Genomic DNA, 15708 nt, shown 5'->3' on the forward strand with positions numbered 1-15708 from the left:
CTGCTGAGAATTAAGCCATAGAATTCTGGGATATCAGCAACTAGAATGTCAATAACCTGACATACCTTCGGGTTGGATGACAATCTTATTGTTACTTGATTTAGTTCACCAATCACTTCTACTTGAGATCGATCTAGCTGAACTATGCGCAATGCGGATTTCTATGGTTGAACATTTAACTTGACACATATAGATTTGGGTAAAATATTCGATGAAGCACCGGAATCTACCAAACAATTGTGCACATTTTTATTGAAGATTTCATAAGGAGAAACGGGGGAGTGTGAGATCTTGATCTTCCTCCAATTAGGGTGATGTCATTTGGATCAATCTTACTGATCGTGTTAGTTGGAGGTCTTCCCATATTATGGGAAGCTTGAGAAAGTACAACGGCAGGAAAAGGTGCAACTGGCACGTCATGTAATTCTTTCATCAATATCTTCTGTTGATGTTTCAACTTGCTCAGTTCATAAAGGGTGATATTAGCCCTATTCTTCTTCATGTCATCAATAATATTGTACTCCATTTCATCCGACACTATCAGTGTTTTTGATGGAGTCGTTTCATCTACTTGGACTGGGCTAGTTTGAGTCGCTTTAGATGTCGTTTTCTTTGTTGCGACTTTATCCTTTGTTGCAGAGCTTGCGCTCTTCGGCTTAGGGGTAGTTTGGGGAGGATCAAGCTGATTTTTGCTTCGTGTGCTAACTAGAAATACTTCTTGATCTTCTTCTTGTGGGAGGATGAAATCCCACATTCCTTGTAATTCCACAACTTCTTCGTCATCGGTCTGCCCTTCAGTGGCAATTTCCTCTTCCTCTTCCTCGGATTCAGCATTTGAAATGGCATTGGGTGGCTTTGCATCCGTTGAAGGACCTCTTTTAAAAGCTCTGTAGGGCTTTTTCGAAGAAGTTTCTGCTACTTGCTTTTTTATGTCGACCATCTCATTGGACATGGTCTTTAGAACTTTCTGCAATCCTTCCAAATCAAAAGGATCTTTTGCTTGTTTCTTCTTGGAGTCTTCCTTGAAGGTGACTTTTTTGGACTTACGTTCCTCTATCGCGGATCTCTTTTCCAGGGCTATTATTCGTTTCTCTACTGCTATCGCCTCTTTCATGTTATCAGCTAAGGTTATTTTATTTTCCCTGTCCACGAAGATTGCTATGTTCGATGGTAGAGTGGTAATATACCATTCACATCGTACTTCTTCATTGGGCTGGGAAGTAGTAGGAATTTTGTTGAAAATTTTGTTGAACCGTAAATTGAAATCCTTAATAGGCTCTTTAGCTTCAGCTTTAAGATTGGATAGGTCATTGATTAACATTGCCGTCGACCTATCATCACCAAACTTGGTTAGGAATTGGTCCTGGAAGATGTCCCAACTTGTGATGGATCCGGAGGGTAATGAAAAGTACCATGACTCGGCTGTTCCTTGCAGTTTATAGGGAAAAAACCGAACAACAACATCTTCATTAGTAACTCCATTGAGATTAATGGAAAGCATGAAGTTTTTTATGTGCTCTTCTGTTAGCATGCCTGCCTCGGGATTGAATTTAGGCAACCATTTCTCAGGATGGGCCGGTATTTGACTCAAGGGTGCAGGCATTAAGACTGCCCCAGGGTTATTCCATGGAGACTGGGCCATTGTTGAACTGCTAACAGAGGAGAGTGCAGAATATGATCCTTGTGGCTGGGAAGATGAGGATACTATGATTGTAGATGATTGAAGAGGGGTTGTGGGGGTTCCAGTGGACGGATGGACAATGATATGGAGTGGAGGTGTGGATGGTTGACTTCGCGGTGAAGTAGTTGAGATGGATGATGCTGACGAAAGAGTCTCACTGTCAGACCCTTGCGGTGATTTCCTCACTCTTTTCCTGGTGGGAAGAGGTAATTCAGTTGGCTGGACACCAAATTTTTCACTCTTTAGCCTGGTCAGGGGATGAGCAGGGTTGTACTGCGAAGTCACGTTGCCTTGAGATTTATCAGACCTCTGAGGAGAAATAGAAAATCGCTGAAGTTTGTGAATCAGGGATTCGACTCCAGGAAGTTCAACGGTAGATTGTTCTGAAATATCAGGGTGTGTAGCAGCGGTTGATACTTGAGCAACTTCTGACTCTGGATTTAAATGTAATGGGGAAGTCGGGGGAGATGATGAGGGCGATTTACTCTTAGAATGGTATTCAGATTTAGATTTACTTGCCATTCATAGTTCGGGCCCTCCTTCTAGTGCCAAATATGTTGAAGCCCCGAAAATCGGGTCGACAACAAGGGGGATACCTGCCCGGTCCGGACCTTGGTTCGCAGCTCCTTATCCATTTGGTATAGCGGGTCTGACTGGGGATAATGGGACCAGTTTCCCAATCTTTGTGTGTGTGTGTAGAATTTGATGTTGCTGATCTAACAATCCCTATCTCAGCTATTCTAATTCAAACTTTAATCTAATTCTATGTTATTGTAATATAATAAACAACACATCTAAATCTATGCTAACCCAGGATGTAATTCTTCTATTATGCGATCTAAAGAGATTTCAAATAACAACTGGTAATAAAGATCATTCAGCGATTATAAGAAAGGAAATCAATTAAGATGAACCACTTCGCATAAAAAGTTAGACGAAACAGTTGTGGACAACATATCACATAATGAGCTATTCATACATTAAACATAAATAAATATCTACCACTGTACAAAGTGCCAAATGATAACTCAAGCATTCATGCAATAACATATAAACAACTAAAAACTATACATCACTTTAACATATAAGCAGAAATGGTCAAGAGATAAAAGTACCATTTATGACTGGTCCTACTCATAAGCTTCAAGCAATAATGATTTATCTCTCCTTGCTCTAACATCTACTAAGAGTACAAAAATGCAACATCAGTAGCAGATATCAAATGCAAAAATTAACAAATCTTGATCCATTCATTCACCAAAACCTCCTCTGAGGGTGCAAAAGTGCATGTTCTGAGGACAAGTTTTCGATAAATTTCTGGAACCTTCTCTAAATGCATGAGAAGGGTTTAAATACTACTAATTAAATAAATTAATTACACAGATTCAAGATACGGTTTAAATGACAGCCCTTTTTCTAAGAAAAACTATTTCTGAAAATTAAATCTATTATCTAACTATTTCTGCATTTGCTCCTTAATGTTGCGAGCATTCAATATTTGCCTGGGTAGAGTCGGCTGACTGTCTTCCGCTTTTGGTTGAGCTAAGAAAACAGAAATGGCAAGAGCTGGAACCATCTTTTCAGCAAAATAGAAGATATACTTTGAGAATAATTTTCTGGCTTTGTGGATTTACAGTGTATGCTCAGTAATAATCCAAATTCCACTTGGTTAATCCTCAAATTGCCTCTGCCTTTGCTTTCTTGCGTTTTCTGGGCTTATGAGTGATTGAGCAGTTAGGGACTTTTCTTTTTGAGAAATTTTCTCAGCGATTAACGCATCGGAAACTGCCTCCGTTCTTTGATCCGGGCCTTTTTGGTGCGTTTTTCGCCTTTAGCGCCTTTTCCTTCACCAGGTATAAGCTTCAAAATTTTGTAAACATACTGCTTTCGTGAGCTTCTGACCTTGAGCGTTAAATCGCCTGTTGATATTAGCATTATTCAACTACTCATTCAACCATGGCTCTGACTGAAAGATCTGTAATGGATAGCTCAGCAGCGTTCTGGAATTTGCGGCTCTGTTGCATGCGATATCCGTTCATGAGGGAATCTCTTCTCTGTTTTCTGAGCATTTGGAGCTTTACCCTTTTCCTTAATTGCTTCCTGCACATTGCTTGATGTTGTTTCTATTTTTCGTTCTTGCAGTTCACACATGAGGAGAGAGTAATGATAATAAAAATCGACAAGAAAGCTCTGAGCTCTATGGATGTACAAAAACATGCCACCTGACGTGAACTAACTCTTCGAAAAACACAAAACTGTCTTTCATTAACACTTGGTGTATCATTCATTAATTTTCATTAAAGCGCGTATCCAATTTTTGGTTTATGGACAGCTTTTCTTGAATGTTGAGCCGGGGAAAATTTGCGATGGACAATTTCTGCGATTCGCATCGCAGCATCGCATCATCGCAGTATCGCATTATCGCATTTTCATTAAGATGTGTTATCGCAGGGTTGCCCGATCGTGCTTATCGGAGAATCGTAGATCGCTGTATCGCGCAATCGCGCGATCGCAGATTGCACTGTCGCGTTATCACAAGATCGTAGATTGTTACAATCGTTAAATGATTATGTGTTTTTTAATGCGATATCGCATATCGGCCATCGGCGATTTTTTAAAGGTTATTCCAATATGAGCGTTTCTTAATGTATGCGATGCAATGGAATTTGCGTCGCACTTTCGCAGTTTATCATTTTACTCATAAGGAAATATCCTATCTTCTTTGCGCGATGCGATGTTTTCTTAAGGAGTAAAATACATGAGTTTTAATTGAATTTTTTGAATTTTTACTAAGGGTCCCCACTTACCTAGTGTTATTGCTAATACTGAATAAGGAGGGGGGTTGTTGGTGGCCACAACAGGTTCATCTATCCTATCTCTGATAGCTAGTGGGTATCTCCACTGGTTATTGTCCCCAAAAAGAATGGTAAATGGCCAGTGTGTGTAGATTATAGGGAACTAAACAAATCTACCTTAAAAGATCACTTTCCCTTGCCTTTTATAGATCAAGTGCTAGACACTTTAGCAGGGAAAAAGTATTTTTCCTTCCTAGATGGGTTCAATGGATACAATCAGATTAGGATAGCTCCAAAGGACTAGGAGAAGACAACATTCACATGTCCCTAGGGTACCTATGCATATAGGGTATTACCATTTGGTCTATGCAATGCACCAGCCACATTCCAGCTAGTGATCCTTGGTATTTTCTTTGACCTTTTGCATGATTGCGTAGAGGTCTATATGGATGATTTTATAGTTATGGGTGATACTTTTGAAGAGGCTTTACATAATCTTGAGAAATTTTTGTAGAGATGTAGAGAAACTAATCTTTCATTAAGTAATGAAAAATGTTTTATGATTATGACTAAAGGTATTGTTTTGGGTCATCATGTTTTTGCTGCAGGAATTAAATTTGATTTGACAAATATTGAATTTATTGAAAAGCTGCCCCCACCAACCAATTAGAAGGAAGTTCGAAGTTTCCTTGGACATGCAAGCTACTACAGAAGGCTTTTTGAAAATTTTAAAAGGGTAGCCTCTCCATTGTTCAAATTATTGAATAAAGAATCTGAATTTCATTGGAATGATGAGTGTCAAGCTGCATTTGATACACTCAAGGAAAAGTTTTCTTCAACACCTATCTTGAGAGGCCCAGATTGGAAATTGCTCTTTCATATTTCCACTGATGCCTCGGATTAAACCATAGGAGGAGTATTGGGTCAAAAGGAGGATCCTATAACCCATGCTATTTATTATGTTAGTAAAATTTCAACTCCTGTAGAATTGAATTGTGGTAACTGAAAAATAATTCCTTGTTGTAATTTATGCTATTAATAAGTTTAGACATTACATCACAGGCTATGAAGTTTTTGTACACACCAACCATTCTTCCATTTGATGTCCCATGAACAAACTAGTCACCAATGGCAGGATTACTAGATTGTTTTTGTAGCTGTAGGAATTTGACATCACATTATTGGATATACCAGGAAAAGAAAATCAGGTCGCTGATTTCTTATCTAGGCTCAACCATGTAGGTGAGCATGTTCCTGTTAATGATATATTTCCTGATGAAAATTTGTTTGCTATTTCTATCAAAACACCTTGGTTTGTAGACACGGCCAACTACCTTGCTATAGGAAATTTACCCCATTACTTTTCATCTAATCAGAAAAAGATAATTATTATGAAAAGTGTTGATTACTCTTGGATTAGGGGAGATCTCTTTTTTCACTAGACCTTATTTCATTATTCGGAGGTGTGTTAGGGAAGCTGAGATCTATGACATCTTGAGATCCTGTCACGATGAACCTTGTGGAGGACACTTTGCAGACAAGCAAACAACCTATAAGATCCTCTACTTAGGTTACTATTGGTCAAGTCTTTTTAAAGATGCAAAAGAATATGTCTGGAAGTGTGATAGCTTCCAGAGAATGGGGTAGCCTGTACAATCAGACGACATGCCTTTGCAGCAACAGATTCTCATAGAACCTTTTTAGAGGTGGGCTCTTGATTTTGTAGGTTACACCAATCCTATTTCGAAAAGTAAGAAGTATATTTTAGTTTGTACTGATTATGTCACAAAGTGGGTGGAGGTAAGAGAACTACCTAGAGCAATGAAGAAAGAAGTGGTAGATTTTCTTTTCTCTGATATTTTTGTAAGATTTGGGGTATCTAGGGAGATAGTTACTGATCAAGGTACTTAGTTTGTGCCAAAGTCTATGCGGGAATTGTGCAAAAATATCAGATTACTCATTGGAAGTCCACCCCTTACCATCCACAGGACAATGGGAAGGTGGAATCAACAAATAATGTGTTGGACACAATCCTTACCAAGACTATGCAATTAAATAAGAAGGATTGGTTTGACTAACTTCCTGAAGCGTTGTGGGCTTCCAGGATCACATGGAGAAATTCCATTGGCTTCTCTCCATATGAATTGGTGTATGGAAAGCAAGTTTTATTTCCCATTGTATTTTAGATCAAAACTTTCAAAATGGCAACAGATTTGGGTATAGACCTTGATGAAGCTCAACAACAGAGAATTTTGCAGCTCAATGAGTTGGATGAGATTATGCAGGATGATTTTTAGCATACTATCTTGGTCCAAAAACAATGGGCTAAATGGCATGATAGATACATTAAAAAGAAGCAATTCAAAGAGGGAGACTGGGCTTTGTTGTATGATTCAAAATTTAAGAACTTTAAAGGGAAATTCAACACACATTGGCTAGGCCCCTATGAAATTGAGAAAGTTTTTGATAATGGATCTATTCGATTAAAACCATTGATGATGGGAATGTTACCTTCTTGGTGAATGGGCATAGACTCAAGCTATATCAAAAACCCCAATCTAAGGAGGAATTTGTGGAAGAAATTGTGAAGAAAAAAGAGTTGGAAATGGTGGGAGAAGGAGTCATTCCTTCCACTATCTCTTCCTAATTTCCTACTGATACAATGAGCTCACTTTGTTCCTCCTCGTGCTTAGTAAACCATGAGAGGAATGTCTATTGGGTACATGTTTATTCCTTTTTCCAGGCCCAATGGAATAGTTACGGAAAAGGAGGCCCCTTGGAGTCTTCTTTTCCAAGTATTTTAGACTCTCTAAAATTTAAATCTGGCGAGCATGGATTGCCCTGGGCTCGTTAAAACTACGGGTCAGTAGATCCTCTAGGAGCCTGTCAATAAATTTTATTTTTCAGTTAATTTTGGATTGCTTGTGTTGGACAAATGTGGGATTTCTTAAGGCCCTCCTTCCAATAATCTTGGCTCATCGACATCAAAAAATTCTCTATGTGTAAGATCAGAGTCTTATGATGCCTTGAAGCTTATATGTCCTAATGAAAGGCTATCTCTCCAGAAGCAATGGGGAATCACTATGGCTCCTTGACTATTGGATCCTACAGGGGGTTCGAAAACAACCCATAAATTCACACCCAAGAGGATGCATCAACGTACCTTGGTCCTCACTCTCATTAATGGTGATGGGCATTGCATTGGTTAACAGTTGACCTTAATGGCTGGTAATCCAATGAGATAATTGCACATTCAACATCATCACCTTTACTCATGTGAAATGAACTGTACTTAAATGGGGGAGAAATGGTTTTTCTTGTAGAAGAATTTCATGCAGAATTTTCAATAGTTACAGTTCCATTTCTTGCAGCAACATCCTAGGTTTCCTAAAGAACAAAAGTCATAGACAAAACATTTTTTCCCATAAGAAAAAAGTCATAGACAAAACATTAGTTTAATTATATGATAAATACTGATAGTTTTATTATTGGTCGAGGTCATGAATTATGAGAATATACATTTGATTTATTTTTTAAGTGGGTTATCATTTCAAGAATCAAGAAAAAAACATCCAAGGACTGGACCGTTAGAAGGTAAGCTCGGTAAGGTACATCCAGTGATAGGACACTTAAGGTAAGAGGTAATTGACACTTTAATTTTAAAAATTTGTATGATTTAAGCTATGGTGACCCTTGCGGCAAAACTCGGTTGTAAACTGTTGCATCATAAATTTAGCTCCATGCTCGATTATCATGATTTTGACATGACCGGTGGTTGTACTCTCAATATCCTTCCGCGGGTCAGATCATGATGATAATCATGATCATGACCTATTTCTCGAAATCTCCATGCGTTCTGATATTTCCAATTTAACCCTCCCTTGTCAATATATCCATTGCAAAGTCTTACCACGACATTTCTGTGAGCTGCATTCATCATATCTCTTCCATCCTTCATTATGTCAAAGTTGTGTGCCCCTGTCTAATTCAAGCTGCAAGGCCCTACACTGTTGGAAGCTCACCCTCACAATAAAGCGAGACTGGAGAAAGCAAGGTGGCTACCATTGTTTCAAAAATTTAGCGGCAACAATTTAGAGGTTACAAAGTCCTTCGCCCTAAATTTGAATGGCGACAAACCACAAGTTGGGAATGTCTAGTTCAGATTAACAGAGGGTTTGGTGGCTCAGGCATGCGAAATTCCACAGGAGGGAGAACGTTGTTTTAAGAATCAACATTTCAATAAGGGTATGTGTGCATCCTTTCTCTAGAAGGAGCATTCAAACCCTGAATGGAGCAAAGGGATTTCGCAGGACTTCTTGAGAAGTAAGTATCGACACCTGTTAGTTTTCCTACAAAGGTATATAACATGTGAAGGTCGCTTTTGGCTCACATTTTTATTTCACATTTGGCTTCTTGCACATTTTCACGATAAGCCATTGAATTTTCCATATTATTTAAAGATGTCCCTGATGAAAATGTCGACAGCTGCTAAGGAAAGGGCAACCAATTTGGAGGAAAACCTCTATCACCATGGGTTGGTAAAAATCATCCTGATGGAGGTTCTGAAGGATAAGAAGAAGATGTGGGAGGATTTTCTAGCCGAGAATTATTTTTCAGAGGATGAAGACTCTGACCCTTCAGAGCCCATGGAAGAAAAGCTAATAAAAAAACCAAGGAAGAAGCTACGGACCCATGGGCCACAGACAAAGGAGGAAGAAAAAGACGAAGAAGTGGTGGTGACTGGGGAGACTATAGGTAAAAAGCCTAAGTTGAAGGGCACCTCCACCCCCGCTAAGAGATTCACAAGGAGCCAGGCTGTCCAGCTGGCTATAAAGGACACTGCAGAAGGGGAGGTACTACCCAAGAAACCTGATAAAAAGAAATAAAAGCTTCATGGTCCACCTAAAAGAAAATAAAAGGTAGAGTCAACTGAATTCATTGGTGGAGAAGTACTATCCTTCTAGGATCCCATGCTACATGAAAGCAGAAATGAAACAATAGAAGAACAACAAGGAAAGGAGGACCTTGGCATGCCCAAATCTTTCCAAGGACATCATGAAGGGGAAGTAACTCCCCCGAAAACACGGTCTCTATAGGAATTAGAGGGGATTATCACTGAGCTCACTATTTCGAAATGGGCTTTAAGGAAGGAGAATGAGACTTTGAAAGAAAACAACCTACACATGCTGAAAGAACATGAGGAATGGCTTGAGAAGTGCTGGGTTGTGTTATATTCTTTCCACGACTAGCCCATGTAGTTAACCGAGGGGTTAGAAGGGGGGTGGAGCCCCCCCTTCCTTGCGCTGACTGCGTAGCAGGGGGGGTCATAAGGGGTTTGAGGGGTGCAGGTAACCCTACTCTGTGGGGTCCAGGGCAGCGCCCCGGAAAATTTTGGTTTTGGACCCTATGGTAGGTTGGGTGGACCTACTTATGGTTTTGTGCATGATTTTCACACATGGTTTTGGACGTGATGGTTTTTGGTCCATGGTTTTGGATGCGATGGTTTTCGGTCCATGGTATTGGATGCTTCGACATGTATAAATATGTATTGTAACATTGAAAGGAACATAATGAAAAATCAAGATGGTAGTCCTGGTTTTGGGATCCAAGGGAAATCTCTGTGTATATGTGTTATGCTCTCACATTGTTTATTTTCTGTGGTTTAGAAATAGTATGCAGGTAATTTCTGTACGGGGTTAAAACCTACATTTGGTTTCAGAGCTATTTTGGCTTCAAGGGGATGCCTTTGTTGCTGAGGGGTTTCGCTTGGGCCTGTGGTAGACCCTATTCAGTGGGAGATCTACGAGATCAATTCTGGTGGTGAAAGAAGATGGCGAGCAGTGGAAAGATAGAGATCGAGAAATTTAATGGTTAAAGTTTTGAGTTGTGGAAAATCAAGATGGAGGATCTGTTGGTGGATAAAGATCAGTGGATTGCAGTAGATCTTGGTACTAAACCAATGGGAGTGTCCAATGAAGAATGGAAGAAGTTGGATCGGAAGGCAAAGAGCACAATACGATTGTGTGTCTTAGATTTAGTATTGTTGAATGTATCAGGGGAAGCTACAGCGAAGGATTTTTGGGACAAGTTAGGGACTTTGTATCAATCTAAGTCTCTGGTGAATAAACTGTTCCTACAGAAAAAGTTGTTTAACCTGAGGATGAAAGATGGAGACATGGTGACAGAGCATCTGAATGTGTTTAATACTGTGGTAAGTCAGTTATCGTCTATTGATATAAAAAATTTAGATGAAGATAAGTGCATTAGTTTGTTGTTTTCTCTACCAGATTCGTGGGATAGTCTGTTATTGCAATAGGTAGCAATGCAAATGCCTTGCAGTTTGATGAAATAGTCTCATCCTTGTTGATGGAAGAGATGAGACAAAAAAATATGGAGAGCCAGAATGGTGATGCCCTATCTGTATAAAGAAGGTCCCATAACAGAAACAAAAATAAGTCATCGAGTGGGAGATCTAAATCTAGAGGGAGATCTAAATCTCCAGGAAAACCTATAAAGGTGGTGTGCTGGAAATGCAGAAAGGAAGGACACTATAAAAGGGACTGTAAATCTAAAGCCCCTGACAAAGGAAAGAGATCTGATGATGCTCCTTCTACAGAGACGAAAACCACCTCATATGAAGGTGGGGATGTGTACCTGCCTTCTTCAAGTACACATGTAGATCATGAGGCATGGTTGATTGACTCAGGTGCATCCTTTCACTTCACTCCCCATAGAGAGTGGTTCTGCGAGTATGAGAAATACGATGGTGGTGATGTCTTCTTAAAAGGATGATAGGAAGGCTAGAATCGTTGGTCATGGAAAAATAAAGTTGAAGTTGCAAGGTGGAAGGGTTAGAACACTTCTGGGTGTTCTACATATTCCTGCATTGAAATCTGATTTCTATAAGCAAGCTGGATGATGCAGGTGTAAAAACAGTGTTTTAGAAGGATACCTGCAATATGGTTCGGGGATCACTGGTATTGATGCAGGGAGTTCGGATTGGAACTCTGTACAAGCTACAAGGCAGCACTGTTGTCGATGGGTGCAACAATTCTGTGGTTCCTGAAAGTAGAGCAGAAAATCTAGTGGTCTCTGGAGAGAAGACCATGTTGTGGCATCAAAGGCTTGGACATATTACAGAGAAGGGTCTTTGAATACTTCATGGTAAAGGTATGGTAGAAGGTATGAGTAATAGCACTATGGATTTTGATTTCTGTGAAAATTGTGTATATGGGAAGCAAAATCGGGTGAGTTTCCCCTCTAGTGGTAAGAGGGCGAAACACATATTAGAGCTTGTGCATAGTGATGTGTTTGGACCTGTGAAGGTTCCATCACTGGGTAAGCATGTGTACTATGTATCCTTTATATATGACTTCTCAAGGAATACATGGATATATTTCCTTAGGAATAAATCTGAAGTCTTTGACAGGTTTAAATAATTTAATGCTTTGGTGGAAAACCAGACAGAGAAGAAGATAAAGGTGTTGAGGACAGATAACGGTGGAGAGTTTTGCAGTAAGGAATTTGAAGAATTCTGTAAGAAGTGTGGTATAGCATGGTAGAAGAATACTCCATATACACCTCAACAAAATGGAGTTGCAGAAAGAATGAACAAGACGTTGATGGAAAGGGCAAGAAGCATTCTTAGTGGTGCCGGGTTAGGACAAGAATTCTGGGCAGAGGCAGTGGAGACAGCATGTTACCTGGTCAACAGATCACCTTCATCAACGTTGGAGGATAAGACACCACAAGAGGTATGGACTGGTAAGGAACCCTCTCTTTCACATTTGAGGGTATTTGGATGTGATGCATATGTACATGTTCCAAAGGAGAAACAAACCAAGTTGGATAGTAAATCTGAAAAGTGCATCTTTATTGGGTATAAGGATGGTTTAAAGGGTTATAAGCTTTGGAACCCAGTAACAAGGAAGGTTGTGTACAGCCAAGATGTGGTGTTCATAGAGGTGAAAGATGTTATTAAACATGAAGTCCAACCAAAGGAACTTAAGAAGATAGAGTTTGATCTAAAGGAGGAAGAATCAGACTCTACAACAGAGGAGGAATCAGAAGATGAAGAGCCACAAACTTCAGTTGTGAGAATATTAGTTCAAGAAAGAAGGCAACCAGAAAGGTATAGTCCATCTGCTTTCTATTCAAAATTTTCTTTATCTATTTTACTGATGATGATCCAAGAATTGTGAAGGAAGCAGTAGATTCAGAGGATGGAAAACTCTGCAAAGAGGCCATGGTTGATGAAATGGCATCTTTGCACAAAAATGAGGCTTGGGATCTAGTGGAGTTTCCGGCTGGAAGGAAACCCATTGGCAACAAATGGGTGTTCAAGAAGAAGACAAATGTAGATGGAAAGGTGGAGAAATACAAGCCTTTCTTGGTAGCAAAAGGTTATTCCCAGGTGCCGGGAATTGATTTTGGTGATATTTTTTCTCCTGTTGCTAAGGTAACTTCTATTAGATTACTTTTATCTATTGCTACTGCTTTTGATTTTGAGGTAGAATAGATGGATGTGAAGACAACATTTCTTCATGGCGATCTGGAAGAGGAGATCTACATGAAGCAACCTGAAGGCTTTGTGGTGAAGGGTAAGAAAGAACTAGTATGCAAGTTAAAGAAGTCTTTGTATGGGCTAAAACAGTTACCAAGGATATGGTATCAAAAATTTGATACATTTATACGGTGACTTGGCTTCACCAAAAGCAAAGTAGATCACTGTGTGTATTTTAAATTAATTGGTGACCGTGTAATTTATCTGGTCCTGTATGTGGATGATATGTTGCTAGTTGGAAATGAAAAAGAAACTATCCAGGATTTGAAGACCCATTTGTCCTCTAAATTTGACATGAAAGATCTTGGTGTTGCAAACTATATTTTGGGCATGGAAATTAAAATAGATCGGACAAAGAGTTTGGTTAAACCAGAGTGTTGGCATTATGATTCAAGTGTTGTCCTTGATGGCAACTCACTTAGAGGTTGGTACAGGTGCTCAGAGGTTGGTACAGGTGATGGCAACTTAATCAGAAGACAGATCTTAGTATAGCATGCCAAGGAAGTTCATATACGCAGGTTCGTTAAGCCCAAGTCGCGTGTACACGCTAGTTGGATTCAGAAAAAGCGTGTGTATGTGGAAAAGTACCTTTGGTCCATGGTGGTTAGTCCTTGGAAGTTGTGCCTATGATTTCGGACCATTGTGTCTCGACGGGCGTGTCGATCCCTAGTTTTGAAGTTGATGGTATTGTGTTACTATGGTTTTGGCTCTTGGTATTGAGCAAGGCCTAAGGCTATATAAGGAGAAGAAGATCATTAGGCAAAATCATCTTTCGACAAGGCTTGAATATCTAAGAGAGAAAGAGATCTGATATGCAGGTTCTGGGTTGCTTGATCTAAGCCAAGGAGAGATCACATCGGTTGATGGAAGACTAGATCTAAGGATAGATCGGGATCTAATGGTTTGAAATGCACTATCATGATATGGTTGATTATGCGTATTTCTAGATCTGCATATTGTCGCAATGTTATGTTCTGAGTCTAACTGATGTCTGGTACAGCTGCAAATTGAGAAAGTTTATTTTTAGATCTGTACGCAGGTTGGCTTTGGTAAAAGCGCGTGTATACGTGGGTTTTGCTCATTGAAGTAGCGTATATCTTTTGAAGCTTGATTTTGGGTTTACAGTGGGGGTCTGACTGTTATTGCAGAGTTCTGTAGTCTGCTCTGTGTTCTGGTAACTGGTGATTGACAGGGTTCAGTGGTTCAGTGATTCAAAGTTTGGTTGTTTTATGCTTCAATGATCTGTTGTGAAAATTGAATGAATTGGGGTCCACAGATTGTAATGTTGTGCTTCAGGAATATCCAGTCTGAAAATGTATGAAAGGTGGTACCTGAAGGAAAGAAGATTGTAGGTCAGCACCTACGTACTAGTATCTTGGCTAGTACAAGAGCAAAGGGGGTTGGAGCTCCCTTCCAAGGAAGTTTGGAGAACGAGAGAAGGTTGTAGCCTTCTGCAGGTTGTAGCCTGCGTACTGGTATAAGGCTGCACCAGTACAAAAGATTGTAAACTGAAGTTTCATATTAAAGAAAGATAGAGACAACTTGCAGCAGGTGGTTTTCACCCACATTGGGTTTCCACCTTACATCTTGGTGTTCATGTGTGTGGCTTTTGATCTGTTCTGTTATACTGCACCTGTTTACTATTAATGTGGTGAATAATGTCCTGATGAACTTAACCGAAGAATAAGCTAACTAAATTATGAGTTTTCTTCTTATACGTTGTTTTATTTAGTCATAGTAGCGTGTACACGCTGGTTCACCTAACTGAAGTAGCGTATATGTTTCTGAGCATTGAAAAAGTTTGATTGATCTGATAATACTGATTCACCCCCCCTCTCAGTATTATTTCCAACAATTGGTATCAGAGCAGGTCCTTCAGAGAAGCTTGATCGCTTGAAGGTAGATCATTCATCATGAGCAACTACGAGAAAGAAGCATCAATCAGGCCACCGATTTTTGATGGGACAAATTTCAATTATTGGAAGGTAAGAGTTACTGCATATCTTCAATCTCTTGGTACAGAAGTTTGGAACATTGTAGAAACAGGCTATGCTTTTCCTTCAGCTACTCCTACAGATCCAGCTGAGAAAAAGCAGTATGAAACAAATGCAAAAGCAGTCAGTACTCTATTAGGAAGTATATCCCAAACAGAATTCATGAAGGTCATGCACTTCAAATCAGCAAAAGAGATATGGGACAAAATGATCACTAGCTATGAAGGAGATGAACAGGTAAAGCAAGCTAAACTTCAAACTCTCAGGATTCAATATGAGACTCTCAAGATGTATAATGATGAAAGTGTGGCTAATTATTTTCTTCGGGTAGATGAGATTGTTAATTGCATGAAAAATTTGGGTGAAGAAATAAAAGAGACTATAGTAGTTCAAAAGATTCTAAGATCATTATCCCCCAAGTTTGAATCTAAAGTATCTGCAATAGAAGAAAAAGAAAATCTCCGTGTTCTCACTATGTCTCAGCTACATGGAATTCTAACTGCTTATGAAATGAGAAAGGGAGGTCCATCTGACAGAAGGGAAGCTGCTTTTAAGGCATCAGGAAAAGAAGATTACTATGAAGCAAGCCATGTTCCAGAAGAAGAGGAAGAAGAATCAAATTTTGTCAGAAATCTTCAAAGGGGTTCTGGAAGGTTCAGAGGTAAGCTACCTTTC

At 39.5% G+C, this 15708-nt stretch overlaps 1 pseudogene; it reads right to left on the minus strand.

Moving 5' to 3' along the window:
- The window catches only part of LOC149167566 (auxin response factor 6-like), a 42276-nt pseudogene extending 33842 nt beyond the window's left edge, over window positions 1-8434 (minus strand).
- Window positions 8435-15708: the final 7274 nt, after the last annotated feature.

Source organism: Pinus tabuliformis, chromosome 5_1 (assembly GCF_031772625.1).
Source record: "Pinus tabuliformis cultivar Carrire ecotype Pingquan chromosome 5_1, CPIR1, whole genome shotgun sequence".
NCBI classification, from domain to species: domain Eukaryota; kingdom Viridiplantae; phylum Streptophyta; class Pinopsida; order Pinales; family Pinaceae; genus Pinus; species Pinus tabuliformis.